Consider the following 23,247-nt stretch of genomic DNA (forward strand, 5'->3'; position numbering starts at 1 on the left):
TTTGGGTGGGAGGGTGGGCTAGTGGAAGGAGGGGGCAATCTCTTTTTTTCCCGGGTGGTAGGGGGATGACAGGAGAAGGGAAGCGGGTGGTGAGAAAGGTACAGAGGGCAGGGTTTGGGGGCTGGGAAGGAAAGGGAAAAGATTAGGGTTTGGGGATGATGAAAGGGCTTTCTACGGGTAAGGATGGCAAAGGGTGGCAGTGACGGAAAGTCAGGCAACCTGTCCTGTCCGTCTTTTTGTATCGTGAATTGGAAAGACTGCAAGGGGGAGGGGAGTTGCTTGCGCCCTAAAGGAGGAGTTATTCAGATTCATTGCAGTGGGCGGCGGCTGCAAAACGCACCATTCTTCTTGTTTTGGCTCTGCAAAGCAGCCTTTTCAAGGGTTGGCTTGGGTGACAAAATGTCTTGTGTAGGCGTGGGTTTGTCTCCCTCTCGCTCTCTCTCCCTAAGATGTGTCCGGCATAGGCCAGGGTGCCACTCGAGGCCCAAACCAATTCTGGTTATCGCTTCTCGGCCTTTTGGCTAAGATCAAGTGTAGTATCTGTTCTTATCAGTTTAATATCTGATACGTCCCCTATCTGGGGACCATATATTAAATGGATTTTTAGAACAGGGAGATGGAAAAAGAGCTTGCTCTGTCCACTCCACGCATTGACCTGGTATTGCAGTACCTCCAGGAACGGTGCACCCCTTCTTAACCCAGTTTCCAAAAGCAGAACTCAATTCACCTGATTCATATTAGCCCGATTTAATGAATTGGAAGAAAGCATACGTCTTCATATGCACCTCAATTTGGCCCATTCACTTTTCACACTTCCTCCTTTTGTTTTTTATCTTTCACACTTTTGACTTTCTTTATTCATCCAAATAGCAAACTCATCACCACTCAACCTGACCAACTCGGCTATGTCCCCGTGCTGCAGTTCTCTGTCTTATCTAGATCATTTGCAGTTGAATGGAATAGATCCCTTTTGGACAAAGTGGATTCACCTGCTGCTGCAGTGACCACAGGTGTGATAACATCTAGAATTGGCATCTGGTGCGATCTCTCCGCTTCCACTCCAAAGAAAGTTACCTGTTTATTCCTATCATGCATTGGTTTTTGGGGTTTTCTTTGAGTAATGATGATCTCTTTAGTAGTCTGTTGGCGCCCTCTCCTGGAGGAATAGTTTGCTTGCTCTTGGACATTCTAAAAGAGAGGTCATGATAGACATTGAGCTTCTGAGCTCAATTGGGGACAGTCATGGGTGATGAATGTTTGCAACCTACTGCGAAGCCTCATACCGCAATATAAGGAACGTCAAATACTAAGAAAGGGCGGCCTATGAAAGAATTACTACTTTCAATAAGTACACTTAAACGGCTAATTGGGAATAGAAAAACTGTAAAAAGCCCTCTGAGAAAGCCCCCCTCTAACCTTTGATAGTAAGCTTTTCTGTAGTCTGCCTGTTGATGTATTTTCCGTTTGAACTGTGCACAACATGAAGAGACGGAACACTGGCGGCTTGTCACAATGCCCCCCGATGACATCACAATAGCGCTGCTGCCTAGAAAACAAGCTGCGCAGAAGAAGTTGTTCTTTGGGTGGGAGGGTGGGCTAGTGGAAGGAGGGGGCAATCTCTTTTTTTCCCGGGTGGTAGGGGGATGACAGGAGAAGGGAAGCGGGTGGTGAGAAAGGTACAGAGGGCAGGGTTTGGGGGCTGGGAAGGAAAGGGAAAAGATTAGGGTTTGGGGATGATGAAAGGGCTTTCTACGGGTAAGGATGGCAAAGGGTGGCAGTGACGGAAAGTCAGGCAACCTGTCCTGTCCGTCTTTTTGTATCGTGAATTGGAAAGACTGCAAGGGGGAGGGGAGTTGCTTGCGCCCTAAAGGAGGAGTTATTCAGATTCATTGCAGTGGGCGGCGGCTGCAAAACGCACCATTCTTCTTGTTTTGGCTCTGCAAAGCAGCCTTTTCAAGGGTTGGCTTGGGTGACAAAATGTCTTGTGTAGGCGTGGGTTTGTCTCCCTCTCGCTCTCTCTCCCTAAGATGTGTCCGGCATAGGCCAGGGTGCCACTCGAGGCCCAAACCAATTCTGGTTATCGCTTCTCGGCCTTTTGGCTAAGATCAAGTGTAGTATCTGTTCTTATCAGTTTAATATCTGATACGTCCCCTATCTGGGGACCATATATTAAATGGATTTTTAGAACAGGGAGATGGAAAAAGAGCTTGCTCTGTCCACTCCACGCATTGACCTGGTATTGCAGTACCTCCAGGAACGGTGCACCCCTTCTTAACCCAGTTTCCAAAAGCAGAACTCAATTCACCTGATTCATATTAGCCCGATTTAATGAATTGGAAGAAAGCATACGTCTTCATATGCACCTCAATTTGGCCCATTCACTTTTCACACTTCCTCCTTTTGTTTTTTATCTTTCACACTTTTGACTTTCTTTATTCATCCAAATAGCAAACTCATCACCACTCAACCTGACCAACTCGGCTATGTCCCCGTGCTGCAGTTCTCTGTCTTATCTAGATCATTTGCAATTGAATGGAATAGATCCCTTTTGGACAAAGTGGATTCACCTGCTGCTGCAGTGACCACAGGTGTGATAACATCTAGAATTGGCATCTGGTGCGATCTCTCCGCTTCCACTCCAAAGAAAGTTACCTGTTTATTCCTATCATGCATTGGTTTTTGGGGTTTTCTTTGAGTAATGATGATCTCTTTAGTAGTCTGTTGGCGCCCTCTCCTGGAGGAATAGTTTGCTTGCTCTTGGACATTCTAAAAGAGAGGTCATGATAGACATTGAGCTTCTGAGCTCAATTGGGGACAGTCATGGGTGATGAATGTTTGCAACCTACTGCGAAGCCTCATACCGCAATATAAGGAACGTCAAATACTAAGAAAGGGCGGCCTATGAAAGAATTACTACTTTCAATAAGTACACTTAAACGGCTAATTGGGAATAGAAAAACTGTAAAAAGCCCTCTGAGAAAGCCCCCCTCTAACCTTTGATAGTAAGCTTTTCTGTAGTCTGCCTGTTGATGTATTTTCCGTTTGAACTGTGCACAACATGAAGAGACGGAACACTGGCGGCTTGTCACAATGCCCCCCGATGACATCACAATAGCGCTGCTGCCTAGAAAACAAGCTGCGCAGAAGAAGTTGTTCTTTGGGTGGGAGGGTGGGCTAGTGGAAGGAGGGGGCAATCTCTTTTTTTCCCGGGTGGTAGGGGGATGACAGGAGAAGGGAAGCGGGTGGTGAGAAAGGTACAGAGGGCAGGGTTTGGGGGCTGGGAAGGAAAGGGAAAAGATTAGGGTTTGGGGATGATGAAAGGGCTTTCTACGGGTAAGGATGGCAAAGGGTGGCAGTGACGGAAAGTCAGGCAACCTGTCCTGTCCGTCTTTTTGTATCGTGAATTGGAAAGACTGCAAGGGGGAGGGGAGTTGCTTGCGCCCTAAAGGAGGAGTTATTCAGATTCATTGCAGTGGGCGGCGGCTGCAAAACGCACCATTCTTCTTGTTTTGGCTCTGCAAAGCAGCCTTTTCAAGGGTTGGCTTGGGTGACAAAATGTCTTGTGTAGGCGTGGGTTTGTCTCCCTCTCGCTCTCTCTCCCTAAGATGTGTCCGGCATAGGCCAGGGTGCCACTCGAGGCCCAAACCAATTCTGGTTATCGCTTCTCGGCCTTTTGGCTAAGATCAAGTGTAGTATCTGTTCTTATCAGTTTAATATCTGATACGTCCCCTATCTGGGGACCATATATTAAATGGATTTTTAGAACAGGGAGATGGAAAAAGAGCTTGCTCTGTCCACTCCACGCATTGACCTGGTATTGCAGTACCTCCAGGAACGGTGCACCCCTTCTTAACCCAGTTTCCAAAAGCAGAACTCAATTCACCTGATTCATATTAGCCCGATTTAATGAATTGGAAGAAAGCATACGTCTTCATATGCACCTCAATTTGGCCCATTCACTTTTCACACTTCCTCCTTTTGTTTTTTATCTTTCACACTTTTGACTTTCTTTATTCATCCAAATAGCAAACTCATCACCACTCAACCTGACCAACTCGGCTATGTCCCCGTGCTGCAGTTCTCTGTCTTATCTAGATCATTTGCAATTGAATGGAATAGATCCCTTTTGGACAAAGTGGATTCACCTGCTGCTGCAGTGACCACAGGTGTGATAACATCTAGAATTGGCATCTGGTGCGATCTCTCCGCTTCCACTCCAAAGAAAGTTACCTGTTTATTCCTATCATGCATTGGTTTTTGGGGTTTTCTTTGAGTAATGATGATCTCTTTAGTAGTCTGTTGGCGCCCTCTCCTGGAGGAATAGTTTGCTTGCTCTTGGACATTCTAAAAGAGAGGTCATGATAGACATTGAGCTTCTGAGCTCAATTGGGGACAGTCATGGGTGATGAATGTTTGCAACCTACTGCGAAGCCTCATACCGCAATATAAGGAACGTCAAATACTAAGAAAGGGCGGCCTATGAAAGAATTACTACTTTCAATAAGTACACTTAAACGGCTAATTGGGAATAGAAAAACTGTAAAAAGCCCTCTGAGAAAGCCCCCCTCTAACCTTTGATAGTAAGCTTTTCTGTAGTCTGCCTGTTGATGTATTTTCCGTTTGAACTGTGCACAACATGAAGAGACGGAACACTGGCGGCTTGTCACAATGCCCCCCGATGACATCACAATAGCGCTGCTGCCTAGAAAACAAGCTGCGCAGAAGAAGTTGTTCTTTGGGTGGGAGGGTGGGCTAGTGGAAGGAGGGGGCAATCTCTTTTTTTCCCGGGTGGTAGGGGGATGACAGGAGAAGGGAAGCGGGTGGTGAGAAAGGTACAGAGGGCAGGGTTTGGGGGCTGGGAAGGAAAGGGAAAAGATTAGGGTTTGGGGATGATGAAAGGGCTTTCTACGGGTAAGGATGGCAAAGGGTGGCAGTGACGGAAAGTCAGGCAACCTGTCCTGTCCGTCTTTTTGTATCGTGAATTGGAAAGACTGCAAGGGGGAGGGGAGTTGCTTGCGCCCTAAAGGAGGAGTTATTCAGATTCATTGCAGTGGGCGGCGGCTGCAAAACGCACCATTCTTCTTGTTTTGGCTCTGCAAAGCAGCCTTTTCAAGGGTTGGCTTGGGTGACAAAATGTCTTGTGTAGGCGTGGGTTTGTCTCCCTCTCGCTCTCTCTCCCTAAGATGTGTCCGGCATAGGCCAGGGTGCCACTCGAGGCCCAAACCAATTCTGGTTATCGCTTCTCGGCCTTTTGGCTAAGATCAAGTGTAGTATCTGTTCTTATCAGTTTAATATCTGATACGTCCCCTATCTGGGGACCATATATTAAATGGATTTTTAGAACAGGGAGATGGAAAAAGAGCTTGCTCTGTCCACTCCACGCATTGACCTGGTATTGCAGTACCTCCAGGAACGGTGCACCCCTTCTTAACCCAGTTTCCAAAAGCAGAACTCAATTCACCTGATTCATATTAGCCCGATTTAATGAATTGGAAGAAAGCATACGTCTTCATATGCACCTCAATTTGGCCCATTCACTTTTCACACTTCCTCCTTTTGTTTTTTATCTTTCACACTTTTGACTTTCTTTATTCATCCAAATAGCAAACTCATCACCACTCAACCTGACCAACTCGGCTATGTCCCCGTGCTGCAGTTCTCTGTCTTATCTAGATCATTTGCAATTGAATGGAATAGATCCCTTTTGGACAAAGTGGATTCACCTGCTGCTGCAGTGACCACAGGTGTGATAACATCTAGAATTGGCATCTGGTGCGATCTCTCCGCTTCCACTCCAAAGAAAGTTACCTGTTTATTCCTATCATGCATTGGTTTTTGGGGTTTTCTTTGAGTAATGATGATCTCTTTAGTAGTCTGTTGGCGCCCTCTCCTGGAGGAATAGTTTGCTTGCTCTTGGACATTCTAAAAGAGAGGTCATGATAGACATTGAGCTTCTGAGCTCAATTGGGGACAGTCATGGGTGATGAATGTTTGCAACCTACTGCGAAGCCTCATACCGCAATATAAGGAACGTCAAATACTAAGAAAGGGCGGCCTATGAAAGAATTACTACTTTCAATAAGTACACTTAAACGGCTAATTGGGAATAGAAAAACTGTAAAAAGCCCTCTGAGAAAGCCCCCCTCTAACCTTTGATAGTAAGCTTTTCTGTAGTCTGCCTGTTGATGTATTTTCCGTTTGAACTGTGCACAACATGAAGAGACGGAACACTGGCGGCTTGTCACAATGCCCCCCAATGACATCACAATAGCGCTGCTGCCTAGAAAACAAGCTGCGCAGAAGAAGTTGTTCTTTGGGTGGGAGGGTGGGCTAGTGGAAGGAGGGGGCAATCTCTTTTTTTCCCGGGTGGTAGGGGGATGACAGGAGAAGGGAAGCGGGTGGTGAGAAAGGTACAGAGGGCAGGGTTTGGGGGCTGGGAAGGAAAGGGAAAAGATTAGGGTTTGGGGATGATGAAAGGGCTTTCTACGGGTAAGGATGGCAAAGGGTGGCAGTGACGGAAAGTCAGGCAACCTGTCCTGTCCGTCTTTTTGTATCGTGAATTGGAAAGACTGCAAGGGGGAGGGGAGTTGCTTGCGCCCTAAAGGAGGAGTTATTCAGATTCATTGCAGTGGGCGGCGGCTGCAAAACGCACCATTCTTCTTGTTTTGGCTCTGCAAAGCAGCCTTTTCAAGGGTTGGCTTGGGTGACAAAATGTCTTGTGTAGGCGTGGGTTTGTCTCCCTCTCGCTCTCTCTCCCTAAGATGTGTCCGGCATAGGCCAGGGTGCCACTCGAGGCCCAAACCAATTCTGGTTATCGCTTCTCGGCCTTTTGGCTAAGATCAAGTGTAGTATCTGTTCTTATCAGTTTAATATCTGATACGTCCCCTATCTGGGGACCATATATTAAATGGATTTTTAGAACAGGGAGATGGAAAAAGAGCTTGCTCTGTCCACTCCACGCATTGACCTGGTATTGCAGTACCTCCAGGAACGGTGCACCCCTTCTTAACCCAGTTTCCAAAAGCAGAACTCAATTCACCTGATTCATATTAGCCCGATTTAATGAATTGGAAGAAAGCATACGTCTTCATATGCACCTCAATTTGGCCCATTCACTTTTCACACTTCCTCCTTTTGTTTTTTATCTTTCACACTTTTGACTTTCTTTATTCATCCAAATAGCAAACTCATCACCACTCAACCTGACCAACTCGGCTATGTCCCCGTGCTGCAGTTCTCTGTCTTATCTAGATCATTTGCAATTGAATGGAATAGATCCCTTTTGGACAAAGTGGATTCACCTGCTGCTGCAGTGACCACAGGTGTGATAACATCTAGAATTGGCATCTGGTGCGATCTCTCCGCTTCCACTCCAAAGAAAGTTACCTGTTTATTCCTATCATGCATTGGTTTTTGGGGTTTTCTTTGAGTAATGATGATCTCTTTAGTAGTCTGTTGGCGCCCTCTCCTGGAGGAATAGTTTGCTTGCTCTTGGACATTCTAAAAGAGAGGTCATGATAGACATTGAGCTTCTGAGCTCAATTGGGGACAGTCATGGGTGATGAATGTTTGCAACCTACTGCGAAGCCTCATACCGCAATATAAGGAACGTCAAATACTAAGAAAGGGCGGCCTATGAAAGAATTACTACTTTCAATAAGTACACTTAAACGGCTAATTGGGAATAGAAAAACTGTAAAAAGCCCTCTGAGAAAGCCCCCCTCTAACCTTTGATAGTAAGCTTTTCTGTAGTCTGCCTGTTGATGTATTTTCCGTTTGAACTGTGCACAACATGAAGAGACGGAACACTGGCGGCTTGTCACAATGCCCCCCGATGACATCACAATAGCGCTGCTGCCTAGAAAACAAGCTGCGCAGAAGAAGTTGTTCTTTGGGTGGGAGGGTGGGCTAGTGGAAGGAGGGGGCAATCTCTTTTTTTCCCGGGTGGTAGGGGGATGACAGGAGAAGGGAAGCGGGTGGTGAGAAAGGTACAGAGGGCAGGGTTTGGGGGCTGGGAAGGAAAGGGAAAAGATTAGGGTTTGGGGATGATGAAAGGGCTTTCTACGGGTAAGGATGGCAAAGGGTGGCAGTGACGGAAAGTCAGGCAACCTGTCCTGTCCGTCTTTTTGTATCGTGAATTGGAAAGACTGCAAGGGGGAGGGGAGTTGCTTGCGCCCTAAAGGAGGAGTTATTCAGATTCATTGCAGTGGGCGGCGGCTGCAAAACGCACCATTCTTCTTGTTTTGGCTCTGCAAAGCAGCCTTTTCAAGGGTTGGCTTGGGTGACAAAATGTCTTGTGTAGGCGTGGGTTTGTCTCCCTCTCGCTCTCTCTCCCTAAGATGTGTCCGGCATAGGCCAGGGTGCCACTCGAGGCCCAAACCAATTCTGGTTATCGCTTCTCGGCCTTTTGGCTAAGATCAAGTGTAGTATCTGTTCTTATCAGTTTAATATCTGATACGTCCCCTATCTGGGGACCATATATTAAATGGATTTTTAGAACAGGGAGATGGAAAAAGAGCTTGCTCTGTCCACTCCACGCATTGACCTGGTATTGCAGTACCTCCAGGAACGGTGCACCCCTTCTTAACCCAGTTTCCAAAAGCAGAACTCAATTCACCTGATTCATATTAGCCCGATTTAATGAATTGGAAGAAAGCATACGTCTTCATATGCACCTCAATTTGGCCCATTCACTTTTCACACTTCCTCCTTTTGTTTTTTATCTTTCACACTTTTGACTTTCTTTATTCATCCAAATAGCAAACTCATCACCACTCAACCTGACCAACTCGGCTATGTCCCCGTGCTGCAGTTCTCTGTCTTATCTAGATCATTTGCAATTGAATGGAATAGATCCCTTTTGGACAAAGTGGATTCACCTGCTGCTGCAGTGACCACAGGTGTGATAACATCTAGAATTGGCATCTGGTGCGATCTCTCCGCTTCCACTCCAAAGAAAGTTACCTGTTTATTCCTATCATGCATTGGTTTTTGGGGTTTTCTTTGAGTAATGATGATCTCTTTAGTAGTCTGTTGGCGCCCTCTCCTGGAGGAATAGTTTGCTTGCTCTTGGACATTCTAAAAGAGAGGTCATGATAGACATTGAGCTTCTGAGCTCAATTGGGGACAGTCATGGGTGATGAATGTTTGCAACCTACTGCGAAGCCTCATACCGCAATATAAGGAACGTCAAATACTAAGAAAGGGCGGCCTATGAAAGAATTACTACTTTCAATAAGTACACTTAAACGGCTAATTGGGAATAGAAAAACTGTAAAAAGCCCTCTGAGAAAGCCCCCCTCTAACCTTTGATAGTAAGCTTTTCTGTAGTCTGCCTGTTGATGTATTTTCCGTTTGAACTGTGCACAACATGAAGAGACGGAACACTGGCGGCTTGTCACAATGCCCCCCGATGACATCACAATAGCGCTGCTGCCTAGAAAACAAGCTGCGCAGAAGAAGTTGTTCTTTGGGTGGGAGGGTGGGCTAGTGGAAGGAGGGGGCAATCTCTTTTTTTCCCGGGTGGTAGGGGGATGACAGGAGAAGGGAAGCGGGTGGTGAGAAAGGTACAGAGGGCAGGGTTTGGGGGCTGGGAAGGAAAGGGAAAAGATTAGGGTTTGGGGATGATGAAAGGGCTTTCTACGGGTAAGGATGGCAAAGGGTGGCAGTGACGGAAAGTCAGGCAACCTGTCCTGTCCGTCTTTTTGTATCGTGAATTGGAAAGACTGCAAGGGGGAGGGGAGTTGCTTGCGCCCTAAAGGAGGAGTTATTCAGATTCATTGCAGTGGGCGGCGGCTGCAAAACGCACCATTCTTCTTGTTTTGGCTCTGCAAAGCAGCCTTTTCAAGGGTTGGCTTGGGTGACAAAATGTCTTGTGTAGGCGTGGGTTTGTCTCCCTCTCGCTCTCTCTCCCTAAGATGTGTCCGGCATAGGCCAGGGTGCCACTCGAGGCCCAAACCAATTCTGGTTATCGCTTCTCGGCCTTTTGGCTAAGATCAAGTGTAGTATCTGTTCTTATCAGTTTAATATCTGATACGTCCCCTATCTGGGGACCATATATTAAATGGATTTTTAGAACAGGGAGATGGAAAAAGAGCTTGCTCTGTCCACTCCACGCATTGACCTGGTATTGCAGTACCTCCAGGAACGGTGCACCCCTTCTTAACCCAGTTTCCAAAAGCAGAACTCAATTCACCTGATTCATATTAGCCCGATTTAATGAATTGGAAGAAAGCATACGTCTTCATATGCACCTCAATTTGGCCCATTCACTTTTCACACTTCCTCCTTTTGTTTTTTATCTTTCACACTTTTGACTTTCTTTATTCATCCAAATAGCAAACTCATCACCACTCAACCTGACCAACTCGGCTATGTCCCCGTGCTGCAGTTCTCTGTCTTATCTAGATCATTTGCAATTGAATGGAATAGATCCCTTTTGGACAAAGTGGATTCACCTGCTGCTGCAGTGACCACAGGTGTGATAACATCTAGAATTGGCATCTGGTGCGATCTCTCCGCTTCCACTCCAAAGAAAGTTACCTGTTTATTCCTATCATGCATTGGTTTTTGGGGTTTTCTTTGAGTAATGATGATCTCTTTAGTAGTCTGTTGGCGCCCTCTCCTGGAGGAATAGTTTGCTTGCTCTTGGACATTCTAAAAGAGAGGTCATGATAGACATTGAGCTTCTGAGCTCAATTGGGGACAGTCATGGGTGATGAATGTTTGCAACCTACTGCGAAGCCTCATACCGCAATATAAGGAACGTCAAATACTAAGAAAGGGCGGCCTATGAAAGAATTACTACTTTCAATAAGTACACTTAAACGGCTAATTGGGAATAGAAAAACTGTAAAAAGCCCTCTGAGAAAGCCCCCCTCTAACCTTTGATAGTAAGCTTTTCTGTAGTCTGCCTGTTGATGTATTTTCCGTTTGAACTGTGCACAACATGAAGAGACGGAACACTGGCGGCTTGTCACAATGCCCCCCGATGACATCACAATAGCGCTGCTGCCTAGAAAACAAGCTGCGCAGAAGAAGTTGTTCTTTGGGTGGGAGGGTGGGCTAGTGGAAGGAGGGGGCAATCTCTTTTTTTCCCGGGTGGTAGGGGGATGACAGGAGAAGGGAAGCGGGTGGTGAGAAAGGTACAGAGGGCAGGGTTTGGGGGCTGGGAAGGAAAGGGAAAAGATTAGGGTTTGGGGATGATGAAAGGGCTTTCTACGGGTAAGGATGGCAAAGGGTGGCAGTGACGGAAAGTCAGGCAACCTGTCCTGTCCGTCTTTTTGTATCGTGAATTGGAAAGACTGCAAGGGGGAGGGGAGTTGCTTGCGCCCTAAAGGAGGAGTTATTCAGATTCATTGCAGTGGGCGGCGGCTGCAAAACGCACCATTCTTCTTGTTTTGGCTCTGCAAAGCAGCCTTTTCAAGGGTTGGCTTGGGTGACAAAATGTCTTGTGTAGGCGTGGGTTTGTCTCCCTCTCGCTCTCTCTCCCTAAGATGTGTCCGGCATAGGCCAGGGTGCCACTCGAGGCCCAAACCAATTCTGGTTATCGCTTCTCGGCCTTTTGGCTAAGATCAAGTGTAGTATCTGTTCTTATCAGTTTAATATCTGATACGTCCCCTATCTGGGGACCATATATTAAATGGATTTTTAGAACAGGGAGATGGAAAAAGAGCTTGCTCTGTCCACTCCACGCATTGACCTGGTATTGCAGTACCTCCAGGAACGGTGCACCCCTTCTTAACCCAGTTTCCAAAAGCAGAACTCAATTCACCTGATTCATATTAGCCCGATTTAATGAATTGGAAGAAAGCATACGTCTTCATATGCACCTCAATTTGGCCCATTCACTTTTCACACTTCCTCCTTTTGTTTTTTATCTTTCACACTTTTGACTTTCTTTATTCATCCAAATAGCAAACTCATCACCACTCAACCTGACCAACTCGGCTATGTCCCCGTGCTGCAGTTCTCTGTCTTATCTAGATCATTTGCAATTGAATGGAATAGATCCCTTTTGGACAAAGTGGATTCACCTGCTGCTGCAGTGACCACAGGTGTGATAACATCTAGAATTGGCATCTGGTGCGATCTCTCCGCTTCCACTCCAAAGAAAGTTACCTGTTTATTCCTATCATGCATTGGTTTTTGGGGTTTTCTTTGAGTAATGATGATCTCTTTAGTAGTCTGTTGGCGCCCTCTCCTGGAGGAATAGTTTGCTTGCTCTTGGACATTCTAAAAGAGAGGTCATGATAGACATTGAGCTTCTGAGCTCAATTGGGGACAGTCATGGGTGATGAATGTTTGCAACCTACTGCGAAGCCTCATACCGCAATATAAGGAACGTCAAATACTAAGAAAGGGCGGCCTATGAAAGAATTACTACTTTCAATAAGTACACTTAAACGGCTAATTGGGAATAGAAAAACTGTAAAAAGCCCTCTGAGAAAGCCCCCCTCTAACCTTTGATAGTAAGCTTTTCTGTAGTCTGCCTGTTGATGTATTTTCCGTTTGAACTGTGCACAACATGAAGAGACGGAACACTGGTGGCTTGTCACAATGCCCCCCGATGACATCACAATAGCGCTGCTGCCTAGAAAACAAGCTGCGCAGAAGAAGTTGTTCTTTGGGTGGGAGGGTGGGCTAGTGGAAGGAGGGGGCAATCTCTTTTTTTCCCGGGTGGTAGGGGGATGACAGGAGAAGGGAAGCGGGTGGTGAGAAAGGTACAGAGGGCAGGGTTTGGGGGCTGGGAAGGAAAGGGAAAAGATTAGGGTTTGGGGATGATGAAAGGGCTTTCTACGGGTAAGGATGGCAAAGGGTGGCAGTGACGGAAAGTCAGGCAACCTGTCCTGTCCGTCTTTTTGTATCGTGAATTGGAAAGACTGCAAGGGGGAGGGGAGTTGCTTGCGCCCTAAAGGAGGAGTTATTCAGATTCATTGCAGTGGGCGGCGGCTGCAAAACGCACCATTCTTCTTGTTTTGGCTCTGCAAAGCAGCCTTTTCAAGGGTTGGCTTGGGTGACAAAATGTCTTGTGTAGGCGTGGGTTTGTCTCCCTCTCGCTCTCTCTCCCTAAGATGTGTCCGGCATAGGCCAGGGTGCCACTCGAGGCCCAAACCAATTCTGGTTATCGCTTCTCGGCCTTTTGGCTAAGATCAAGTGTAGTATCTGTTCTTATCAGAACAAACTGAGCTAGCTACACTTGACGAGATACGATCAGGGAGACAAGCTCCGAAGCCCAGCCGAGACCGAAAGAGGGAGATCGGACGGAAGAAGAGCTTGGCAGAAAGAAGCAAGAAGACGAAGGCTCGGAGAAGACTTGGGGAGACCAGAGGAACTTCGAGGAGGAACACAGCGGGAGAAGACACCCGGAGAAGAATCCAAGATCCAGCTCCGGGAACTCAAGCAGGAACCAGCCATGGCAAGCAAGCCAGAGAAGGCCGCCAAGAAGGCTCAGGACCCAGGGACCTCCAGGAAGGCTCATCCAGAGGCTTCTTCGGCCCAAGAGGCCCCTACCTCCGACGCCAGCCAGCCGGAGGGTGCCCGGACGCCGCCTGAAAAGGCTCCAACCCTGGAGCCTTGGATGCGGCAGACGGTCGCCCTGAAGCTGAAGGCGGTGGATGGTAGGTTGCCGGACATGTCCAGCGACGTGTTCTGCAAGAAGATGATTCTGGATCAGGGCTTCTCCAGGGCGGAAACCCTGAGTGTCCAGACCTTCATGACTGGCATTTTTCTGGTAACCTTTGCCACGGTGAATGCCTGCAGGAGATACTGGGAGGCGATGAACGCAGCGATGCCGGACTCCCCTTTTCATTCTTTTTTAGGATCCTGTCCTATACAGAGGGATGAGAAGAGGATCACGGTCTCCATGCGGAACCCGCACACCCCAGGAAGGGACATCTCCACGTTCCTGGGACGTCTCTGCACAGTGGTGAGGGAGCCATCCCACATCCTTAACGGCAACGGATTCTGGACGGGTAAGTGGTCAGTAACCGTTCGACTCTACAGGGAACCAGCATCCGAGGATGGTCTCCAGCACCTGCCCCCGACATTCTCTCTGGGAAACTCCTTTGGTCTCATCTACTACCCGGACATGCCACACAACTGCAGGAAATGTGGCGGGAAAGGGCATTCGATGAAGACCTGCAAGGAGGACGCCTGCAGGGTTTGCCGGGTGACAGGACACAGCTCCAAGGACTGCCCAAAGAAGAAGACTTGCAACCTATGTGGACAGGCGGACCACCTTTACAAGGACTGCCCACAGCGGGAGAAATCCTGGGCAAGGGTTGCCGCGGCGACCCAGTATCGGGTAGTCACAGCTTCGTCGACCAAGGCAGCTACGACCAAGGCCACAGAGGCCAAGGACAAGGCGGCCAAGAACCCAGCGACCGTGGCTCCAGCCGATGCCCCAGCAGCCACGGAGTCCAGGGAAAAGAAGGGTAAGAAAACTGTTGCCCCCTCCCTGGCCCCCCCCCCTGTCACCCCTGTCCAAACCCCTCCCCCCCCGGCCAACCCTACTGAGGATTCCACTACCTCCACCTCATTTCCCTACTCCTCAGTTGGTCTCCTCACCCCCCCCCCAAAGCCCACTCTCCCTCCCCAGACCATGAGAGCAGAGGGCCTCAGCACTCTTGCACTTTTCACCGAGGAGGATTTTCCAGCTCTTGTCTCCTCAGGTACAGGCCAAAGGAAAAGGAAGGTGGAAGATAGTCCTGTCGCAGAACCTTCCAAGCTGTTCATTGTGGACCCCAATCCACCCCAGGAAGAGGAGGATGGCCTCCTCCCAGAACCGGACGTGTTGGAGCAGATGGTGGAGTCCCTTGTGGCCGAAGAAGAAATGCAGGAGTCGGAAGCCACTGAGGCACCATCCCTGCTCGATCAGCTAGAAGAAGAGGGTCTGCTGGAGATACCCTTACCAGCAGGTGCCAAAGAGGAAGAACCGCCCGACCGGAGTGGTAACTAAGGCACACCGCCTGCTCTAACTTTCTCTTTCCTCCAATGACTGCTAACATTAACATCTTTTCCATTAATGTTAGGAGCATCAGAGACAAGTTCCGACGTCAGACAATTTTTGCGTTCCTTAACACTCAGTCTAGTGATGTATTTTTCCTGCAGGAATGCTCCCTTCCCTCCTCTAGGTCCTTCAACCATCTGGCCAGGGAGTGGACCCATGGCCCATCCTACTGGTCTGGCGGGGGCGACTGTAGGTCCGCGGGGGTCGCCGTGCTGATCAGGGGAAGCGCCTTCACATTGGACTCTGTTCAGGAAATCGTCTGCGGCAGGTTACTGCTCGTGGATGGCACCTGGGCGGGAGAACCTGTCAGGTTCATCAATGTGTATGCTTCTCCTGTGAAGAGCGATCGACTGGAGCTCCTCCAAGCCCTGCGCCCTCAGCTCGCTACCGCCAGGACGGTAGTGATGGCCGGGGATTTCAACTGCCCGATTGAGGAGGATGGACGCAGTTCTGGAACGGCTGCCAAGTTGGACGTCACATCCAAACTGCTCATTGAGATGGTGACCGAAGCCTCTCTTGTGGACGTTGTTGGCTCCATCGGACACGGATCCGTGAACTATTCATGGTGCCGATCCGATGGCTCGCTGCGTTCCAGGATTGACTTTGTGTTTACCTCTCGGGCGGTTGGGCGGAGTGGGCACTCGATGGTCCCCTGCTTCTTCTCTGACCACAGAGCCATTCACTTTCAAGGTGTGCTGGGCCATGGCTTCCCCATTGGCCCGGGCTCCTGGAAGCTGAACTGCTCTCTGCTGGAAAAGGGTGAGATTCTGGAGGAGCTTAGAGCTGCCTACTCCACGTGGCGGGCCTACAAGGCGGGCTTCCAGTCTGTTTCTGACTGGTGGGAATACGTTAAACTCGAGTTCCGTTTCTTCTTTCAGGCAAAGAGTCAACAACAGGCGTGTCTGAAGAGGAGGGACTTCAGGAGACTCCAGCGTGAGCTGCGTTCCCTGCAGGACCTTCTTCGATGCGGCTGGGACGTGAGAGAGGAGCTGGAGGAGACTAAGAGGAGCCTGAAAAGGCACTTCGAGGAGGAGTCCGAGCGAATTGTCTTCCGTTCCAAAGTGGAGAACCTGGAGAAGGGTGAGAAATGTAACTCGTTCTTTTTCAGGAAACTCCACGCCGGTCACACGCCCATGAATGAACTACGAGACGAGAGTGGAAGCATACGACGCGGGAAAGAGAATGTGATGAAGGTCGTCAGCGACTTCTACAGTGAACTCTACGCCCGCAAGACTACTGACCCCGAGGCCGCCGATAAGTTCCTGTCAGGTATCACTAACCATCTTGACCCTGCAGACGCGGCGGCCATGGACGTTCCTCTGACGGTGGACGAGCTGCTCTCGGCCGCCAAATCCTTTAGTTCTGGCAGGACACCGGGCAGTGACGGCCTCCCAGCAGAGCTCTATGTAGCGCTGGGAGACCTAATCTGTCCGGACCTGTTAGGGCTGTATGAGGAGATGGTGGTGGAGGGCAGAATGCCTCCATCTCTGAGGGAAGGAATGGTCACGATCCTGTACAAGCGTAAAGGAGAGAGGTGCGACCTGAAGAATTGGCGTCCCATCACCCTTCTGAATGTCGACTACAAGATCCTGGCCAAGACGATGGCAACGAGACTGAAGACGGTTATCGGACGGATCATCCACCCGGATCAGACCTGCGGCATCCCCGGACGTCGCATCGCAGACAGCCTGGCTCTCATGCGGGACACGGTCGAGTACATCAAAGCCCGCCGGGTGCACGCAGCCCTGATCTCGTTGGATCAGGAAAAGGCCTTCGACCGTGTTTCCCATGAGTTCCTGGGCAAAGCTCTGCACAGGTTAGGTTTGGGTAACATGTTTTGCTCGTATGTCCAACTAATGTATTTTGATATTCACAGCTCGGTGTTGGTAAACGGCTGGAAGACTGACCCCTTCCCGGTCCTCTCAGGGGTCAGACAAGGCTGTCCTCTGTCACCTCTTCTTTTTGTTTGTGTTATAGAACTCTTTGCAGAGGCTATCCGGCGGAATGGAGAGATCAGAGGGATCACCGCACCAGGACCAGAACGCTTCGAGGTCAAGTGCTCGCTCTACATGGACGACGTGACCGTCTTCTGCGCGGACCGGCGCTCAGTCGACACCCTCGTCCAGACCTGTGAGACCTTCGGACGGGCTTCGGGAGCCAAAGTCAACTGCGGGAAGTCGGAAGCCATGCTCTTCGGGGACTGGCAGCCGGCCTCTTCCGCCCCCTTCCCTTTCAGCATCCAGCCGGATTTCATCAAGGTTCTTGGAGTCTGGTTCGGGAAGGAAGGAGCAGCCCTCAAGTCCTGGGAGGAACGCTTGACCAAGATCACCCAACGGATCGGTCTGTGGAGCCTCAGACGCCTCACCTGTGAGGGCAAAGCACTGGTCCTGCGTAACGAGGTACTGCCCGTGCTGCAGTACATGGCCCAGGCCTGGCCCCCCCTTGCCACCGTGTGCAGGGCCATTACCAGGATGGTGTTTCGTTTTGTCTGGGGATCCAAGATGGACAGAGTAAAGCGGACCATCATGTACAAGGATCCTCGCAAGGGTGGGAAGGGCGTACCCGATATCCCCACCCTCCTGCGATCCTCCTTCGTATGTGACTGCGTTCGCCGAACTCTGCGAGTCAAGAGAGGTTCCGCGGGTGGGTCCATGTCTCGCTTCTTCCTGCTCCCCCTTTGGAGACGGTTAGGCTGGGACAAGTGGGACAGCTCCTTCCCCTACAACTGGACGGCGCCATGGTTCTACGGAGACGTGGTTCGGTTTGTGAGGGAACACCAACTGGAGGGACTCAAGCCTGATTTGTGGAAGCCAAAGACTATCCACAAACTCATCAGAGCCAAGGACGAAATGGAGAACATTCCAGGACTTCATCACGACACACTGGAGACTGTTTGGACAAACGTGTCATCGGCTGGATTGACCAACGGGCACAAGGACTTGTCATGGATGGCGATACAGGGCGGACTGCCCGTCCGGTCATTCATGCACGCCCGGAACCTGTGCAAAACCCGGTACTGCCCAAGGTGCCCCTTCGTGGAGGAAACATCGCTGCACGCCTTTTGGGACTGCCGTTTCGCACAGCGCCTGTTGGTTGCCCTGGAGGATGACCTGAGGAACTCCGTCCCCAGAGGGAGCCTATCGTACCATTCCGTACTTTATGGACTCTTCCCTGGGACTCACACCGTTGGAGCCATCCAGGAGGCTTGGCGCCTTATGAACTGCTTTAAGGACGCTATTTGGGTCGCCAGGAACCGGCTCATCTTGAAGAGGGAGAGGATGTCTATCCAGGATTGCCGCAGGCTGATCCACAGCCTGCTCAGAGACTATTCCATCATGGACAGTCCGGACGACAGCGCCGAGGAGGAGGTTTAGACCTCTTCCATGCCCCCTCCCTCCTTTTCCCGTTATGTGCATCTTTCAATAAAGCTTCGGGCCTGTGACTTCCCCACCCTATCCCCCTTTTCCCCTACCCCCATCCCCCAATCGCCGGTTCGTCGTTATTTATTGTCTAACTTTTTCTTTCAGCTTGAGTGTTATGGATAAGCATAGGAGCGTGATGTATAGTTTAGTGCGTCGTACTCTATGGCTATGTAAGAAGGATTGTATATTTCTGTGTGTACGGGGCTGCGGCACTGTACACGGTTTGTTACCTTTTTGTGAGTAGTGCATGATAATAAAGATGCTGTTAAATCAAAAAATCTGTTCTTATCAGTTTAATATCTGATACGTCCCCTATCTGGGGACCATATATTAAATGGATTTTTAGAACAGGGAGATGGAAAAAGAGCTTGCTCTGTCCACTCCACGCATTGACCTGGTATTGCAGTACCTCCAGGAACGGTGCACCCCTTCTTAACCCAGTTTCCAAAAGCAGAACTCAATTCACCTGATTCATATTAGCCCGATTTAATGAATTGGAAGAAAGCATACGTCTTCATATGCACCTCAATTTGGCCCATTCACTTTTCACACTTCCTCCTTTTGTTTTTTATCTTTCACACTTTTGACTTTCTTTATTCATCCAAATAGCAAACTCATCACCACTCAACCTGACCAACTCGGCTATGTCCCCGTGCTGCAGTTCTCTGTCTTATCTAGATCATTTGCAATTGAATGGAATAGATCCCTTTTGGACAAAGTGGATTCACCTGCTGCTGCAGTGACCACAGGTGTGATAACATCTAGAATTGGCATCTGGTGCGATCTCTCCGCTTCCACTCCAAAGAAAGTTACCTGTTTATTCCTATCATGCATTGGTTTTTGGGGTTTTCTTTGAGTAATGATGATCTCTTTAGTAGTCTGTTGGCGCCCTCTCCTGGAGGAATAGTTTGCTTGCTCTTGGACATTCTAAAAGAGAGGTCATGATAGACATTGAGCTTCTGAGCTCAATTGGGGACAGTCATGGGTGATGAATGTTTGCAACCTACTGCGAAGCCTCATACCGCAATATAAGGAACGTCAAATACTAAGAAAGGGCGGCCTATGAAAGAATTACTACTTTCAATAAGTACACTTAAACGGCTAATTGGGAATAGAAAAACTGTAAAAAGCCCTCTGAGAAAGCCCCCCTCTAACCTTTGATAGTAAGCTTTTCTGTAGTCTGCCTGTTGATGTATTTTCCGTTTGAACTGTGCACAACATGAAGAGACGGAACACTGGCGGCTTGTCACAATGCCCCCCGATGACATCACAATAGCGCTGCTGCCTAGAAAACAAGCTGCGCAGAAGAAGTTGTTCTTTGGGTGCGAGGGTGGGCTAGTGGAAGGAGGGGGCAATCTCTTTTTTTCCCGGGTGGTAGGGGGATGACAGGAGAAGGGAAGCGGGTGGTGAGAAAGGTACAGAGGGCAGGGTTTGGGGGCTGGGAAGGAAAGGGAAAAGATTAGGGTTTGGGGATGATGAAAGGGCTTTCTACGGGTAAGGATGGCAAAGGGTGGCAGTGACGGAAAGTCAGGCAACCTGTCCTGTCCGTCTTTTTGTATCGTGAATTGGAAAGACTGCAAGGGGAGGGGAGTTGCTTGCGCCCTAAAGGAGGAGTTATTCAGATTCATTGCAGTGGGCGGCGGCTGCAAAACGCACCATTCTTCTTGTTTTGGCTCTGCAAAGCAGCCTTTTCAAGGGTTGGCTTGGGTGACAAAATGTCTTGTGTAGGCGTGGGTTTGTCTCCCTCTCGCTCTCTCTCCCTAAGATGTGTCCGGCATAGGCCAGGGTGCCACTCGAGGCCCAAACCAATTCTGGTTATCGCTTCTCGGCCTTTTGGCTAAGATCAAGTGTAGTATCTGTTCTTATCAGTTTAATATCTGATACGTCCCCTATCTGGGGACCATATATTAAATGGATTTTTAGAACAGGGAGATGGAAAAAGAGCTTGCTCTGTCCACTCCACGCATTGACCTGGTATTGCAGTACCTCCAGGAACGGTGCACCCCTTCTTAACCCAGTTTCCAAAAGCAGAACTCAATTCACCTGATTCATATTAGCCCGATTTAATGAATTGGAAGAAAGCATACGTCTTCATATGCACCTCAATTTGGCCCATTCACTTTTCACACTTCCTCCTTTTGTTTTTTATCTTTCACACTTTTGACTTTCTTTATTCATCCAAATAGCAAACTCATCACCACTCAACCTGACCAACTCGGCTATGTCCCCGTGCTGCAGTTCTCTGTCTTATCTAGATCATTTGCAATTGAATGGAATAGATCCCTTTTGGACAAAGTGGATTCACCTGCTGCTGCAGTGACCACAGGTGTGATAACATCTAGAATTGGCATCTGGTGCGATCTCTCCGCTTCCACTCCAAAGAAAGTTACCTGTTTATTCCTATCATGCATTGGTTTTTGGGGTTTTCTTTGAGTAATGATGATCTCTTTAGTAGTCTGTTGGCGCCCTCTCCTGGAGGAATAGTTTGCTTGCTCTTGGACATTCTAAAAGAGAGGTCATGATAGACATTGAGCTTCTGAGCTCAATTGGGGACAGTCATGGGTGATGAATGTTTGCAACCTACTGCGAAGCCTCATACCGCAATATAAGGAACGTCAAATACTAAGAAAGGGCGGCCTATGAAAGAATTACTACTTTCAATAAGTACACTTAAACGGCTAATTGGGAATAGAAAAACTGTAAAAAGCCCTCTGAGAAAGCCCCCCTCTAACCTTTGATAGTAAGCTTTTCTGTAGTCTGCCTGTTGATGTATTTTCCGTTTGAACTGTGCACAACATGAAGAGACGGAACACTGGCGGCTTGTCACAATGCCCCCCGATGACATCACAATAGCGCTGCTGCCTAGAAAACAAGCTGCGCAGAAGAAGTTGTTCTTTGGGTGGGAGGGTGGGCTAGTGGAAGGAGGGGGCAATCTCTTTTTTTCCCGGGTGGTAGGGGGATGACAGGAGAAGGGAAGCGGGTGGTGAGAAAGGTACAGAGGGCAGGGTTTGGGGGCTGGGAAGGAAAGGGAAAAGATTAGGGTTTGGGGATGATGAAAGGGCTTTCTACGGGTAAGGATGGCAAAGGGTGGCAGTGACGGAAAGTCAGGCAACCTGTCCTGTCCGTCTTTTTGTATCGTGAATTGGAAAGACTGCAAGGGGGAGGGGAGTTGCTTGCGCCCTAAAGGAGGAGTTATTCAGATTCATTGCAGTGGGCGGCGGCTGCAAAACGCACCATTCTTCTTGTTTTGGCTCTGCAAAGCAGCCTTTTCAAGGGTTGGCTTGGGTGACAAAATGTCTTGTGTAGGCGTGGGTTTGTCTCCCTCTCGCTCTCTCTCCCTAAGATGTGTCCGGCATAGGCCAGGGTGCCACTCGAGGCCCAAACCAATTCTGGTTATCGCTTCTCGGCCTTTTGGCTAAGATCAAGTGTAGTATCTGTTCTTATCAGTTTAATATCTGATACGTCCCCTATCTGGGGACCATATATTAAATGGATTTTTAGAACAGGGAGATGGAAAAAGAGCTTGCTCTGTCCACTCCACGCATTGACCTGGTATTGCAGTACCTCCAGGAACGGTGCACCCCTTCTTAACCCAGTTTCCAAAAGCAGAACTCAATTCACCTGATTCATATTAGCCCGATTTAATGAATTGGAAGAAAGCATACGTCTTCATATGCACCTCAATTTGGCCCATTCACTTTTCACACTTCCTCCTTTTGTTTTTTATCTTTCACACTTTTGACTTTCTTTATTCATCCAAATAGCAAACTCATCACCACTCAACCTGACCAACTCGTCTATGTCCCCGTGCTGCAGTTCTCTGTCTTATCTAGATCATTTGCAATTGAATGGAATAGATCCCTTTTGGACAAAGTGGATTCACCTGCTGCTGCAGTGACCACAGGTGTGATAACATCTAGAATTGGCATCTGGTGCGATCTCTCCGCTTCCACTCCAAAGAAAGTTACCTGTTTATTCCTATCATGCATTGGTTTTTGGGGTTTTCTTTGAGTAATGATGATCTCTTTAGTAGTCTGTTGGCGCCCTCTCCTGGAGGAATAGTTTGCTTGCTCTTGGACATTCTAAAAGAGAGGTCATGATAGACATTGAGCTTCTGAGCTCAATTGGGGACAGTCATGGGTGATGAATGTTTGCAACCTACTGCGAAGCCTCATACCGCAATATAAGGAACGTCAAATACTAAGAAAGGGCGGCCTATGAAAGAATTACTACTTTCAATAAGTACACTTAAACGGCTAATTGGGAATAGAAAAACTGTAAAAAGCCCTCTGAGAAAGCCCCCCTCTAACCTTTGATAGTAAGCTTTTCTGTAGTCTGCCTGTTGATGTATTTTCCGTTTGAACTGTGCACAACATGAAGAGACGGAACACTGGCGGCTTGTCACAATGCCCCCCGATGACATCACAATAGCGCTGCTGCCTAGAAAACAAGCTGCGCAGAAGAAGTTGTTCTTTGGGTGGGAGGGTGGGCTAGTGGAAGGAGGGGGCAATCTCTTTTTTTCCCGGGTGGTAGGGGGATGACAGGAGAAGGGAAGCGGGTGGTGAGAAAGGTACAGAGGGCAGGGTTTGGGGGCTGGGAAGGAAAGGGAAAAGATTAGGGTTTGGGGATGATGAAAGGGCTTTCTACGGGTAAGGATGGCAAAGGGTGGCAGTGACGGAAAGTCAGGCAACCTGTCCTGTCCGTCTTTTTGTATCGTGAATTGGAAAGACTGCAAGGGGGAGGGGAGTTGCTTGCGCCCTAAAGGAGGAGTTATTCAGATTCATTGCAGTGGGCGGCGGCTGCAAAACGCACCAT

The 23,247-nt window shown here is 48.8% G+C and overlaps 10 non-coding genes and 2 pseudogenes across 10 annotated transcripts; all 12 read left to right on the forward strand.

Annotated features, from left to right (window-relative positions):
• The first annotated feature begins 501 nt into the window (after positions 1-501).
• LOC142280185 (U2 spliceosomal RNA) lies at positions 502-692 on the forward strand. The gene has a single exon (XR_012742531.1). It is a non-coding gene; the product is annotated as a U2 spliceosomal RNA (small nuclear RNA).
• Positions 693-2,079: 1,387 nt separating this feature from the next.
• On the forward strand, positions 2,080-2,270 carry LOC142280197 (U2 spliceosomal RNA). The gene has a single exon (XR_012742541.1). It is a non-coding gene; the product is annotated as a U2 spliceosomal RNA (small nuclear RNA).
• Positions 2,271-3,657: 1,387 nt separating this feature from the next.
• LOC142280202 (U2 spliceosomal RNA) lies at positions 3,658-3,848 on the forward strand. Its single transcript, XR_012742543.1, has one exon. It is a non-coding gene; the product is annotated as a U2 spliceosomal RNA (small nuclear RNA).
• A 1,387-nt stretch (positions 3,849-5,235) lies between these two features.
• Positions 5,236-5,426, forward strand: LOC142280203 (U2 spliceosomal RNA). The gene has a single exon (XR_012742544.1). It is a non-coding gene; the product is annotated as a U2 spliceosomal RNA (small nuclear RNA).
• A 1,387-nt stretch (positions 5,427-6,813) lies between these two features.
• On the forward strand, positions 6,814-7,004 carry LOC142280204 (U2 spliceosomal RNA). The gene has a single exon (XR_012742545.1). It is a non-coding gene; the product is annotated as a U2 spliceosomal RNA (small nuclear RNA).
• Positions 7,005-8,391: 1,387 nt separating this feature from the next.
• Positions 8,392-8,582, forward strand: LOC142280186 (U2 spliceosomal RNA). Its single transcript, XR_012742532.1, has one exon. It is a non-coding gene; the product is annotated as a U2 spliceosomal RNA (small nuclear RNA).
• A 1,387-nt stretch (positions 8,583-9,969) lies between these two features.
• Positions 9,970-10,160, forward strand: LOC142280187 (U2 spliceosomal RNA). The gene has a single exon (XR_012742533.1). It is a non-coding gene; the product is annotated as a U2 spliceosomal RNA (small nuclear RNA).
• Positions 10,161-11,547: 1,387 nt separating this feature from the next.
• Positions 11,548-11,738, forward strand: LOC142280188 (U2 spliceosomal RNA). Its single transcript, XR_012742534.1, has one exon. It is a non-coding gene; the product is annotated as a U2 spliceosomal RNA (small nuclear RNA).
• Positions 11,739-13,125: 1,387 nt separating this feature from the next.
• Positions 13,126-13,229, forward strand: LOC142280199 (U2 spliceosomal RNA; annotated as a pseudogene).
• Positions 13,230-18,658: 5,429 nt separating this feature from the next.
• LOC142280196 (U2 spliceosomal RNA) lies at positions 18,659-18,863 on the forward strand (annotated as a pseudogene).
• Positions 18,864-20,249: 1,386 nt separating this feature from the next.
• LOC142280189 (U2 spliceosomal RNA) lies at positions 20,250-20,440 on the forward strand. Its single transcript, XR_012742535.1, has one exon. It is a non-coding gene; the product is annotated as a U2 spliceosomal RNA (small nuclear RNA).
• A 1,387-nt stretch (positions 20,441-21,827) lies between these two features.
• On the forward strand, positions 21,828-22,018 carry LOC142280190 (U2 spliceosomal RNA). Its single transcript, XR_012742536.1, has one exon. It is a non-coding gene; the product is annotated as a U2 spliceosomal RNA (small nuclear RNA).
• Positions 22,019-23,247: the final 1,229 nt, after the last annotated feature.

The sequence above is a fragment of the Anomaloglossus baeobatrachus genome, unplaced genomic scaffold (genome assembly GCF_048569485.1).
Source record: "Anomaloglossus baeobatrachus isolate aAnoBae1 unplaced genomic scaffold, aAnoBae1.hap1 Scaffold_4490, whole genome shotgun sequence".
NCBI lineage: Eukaryota > Metazoa > Chordata > Amphibia > Anura > Aromobatidae > Anomaloglossus > Anomaloglossus baeobatrachus.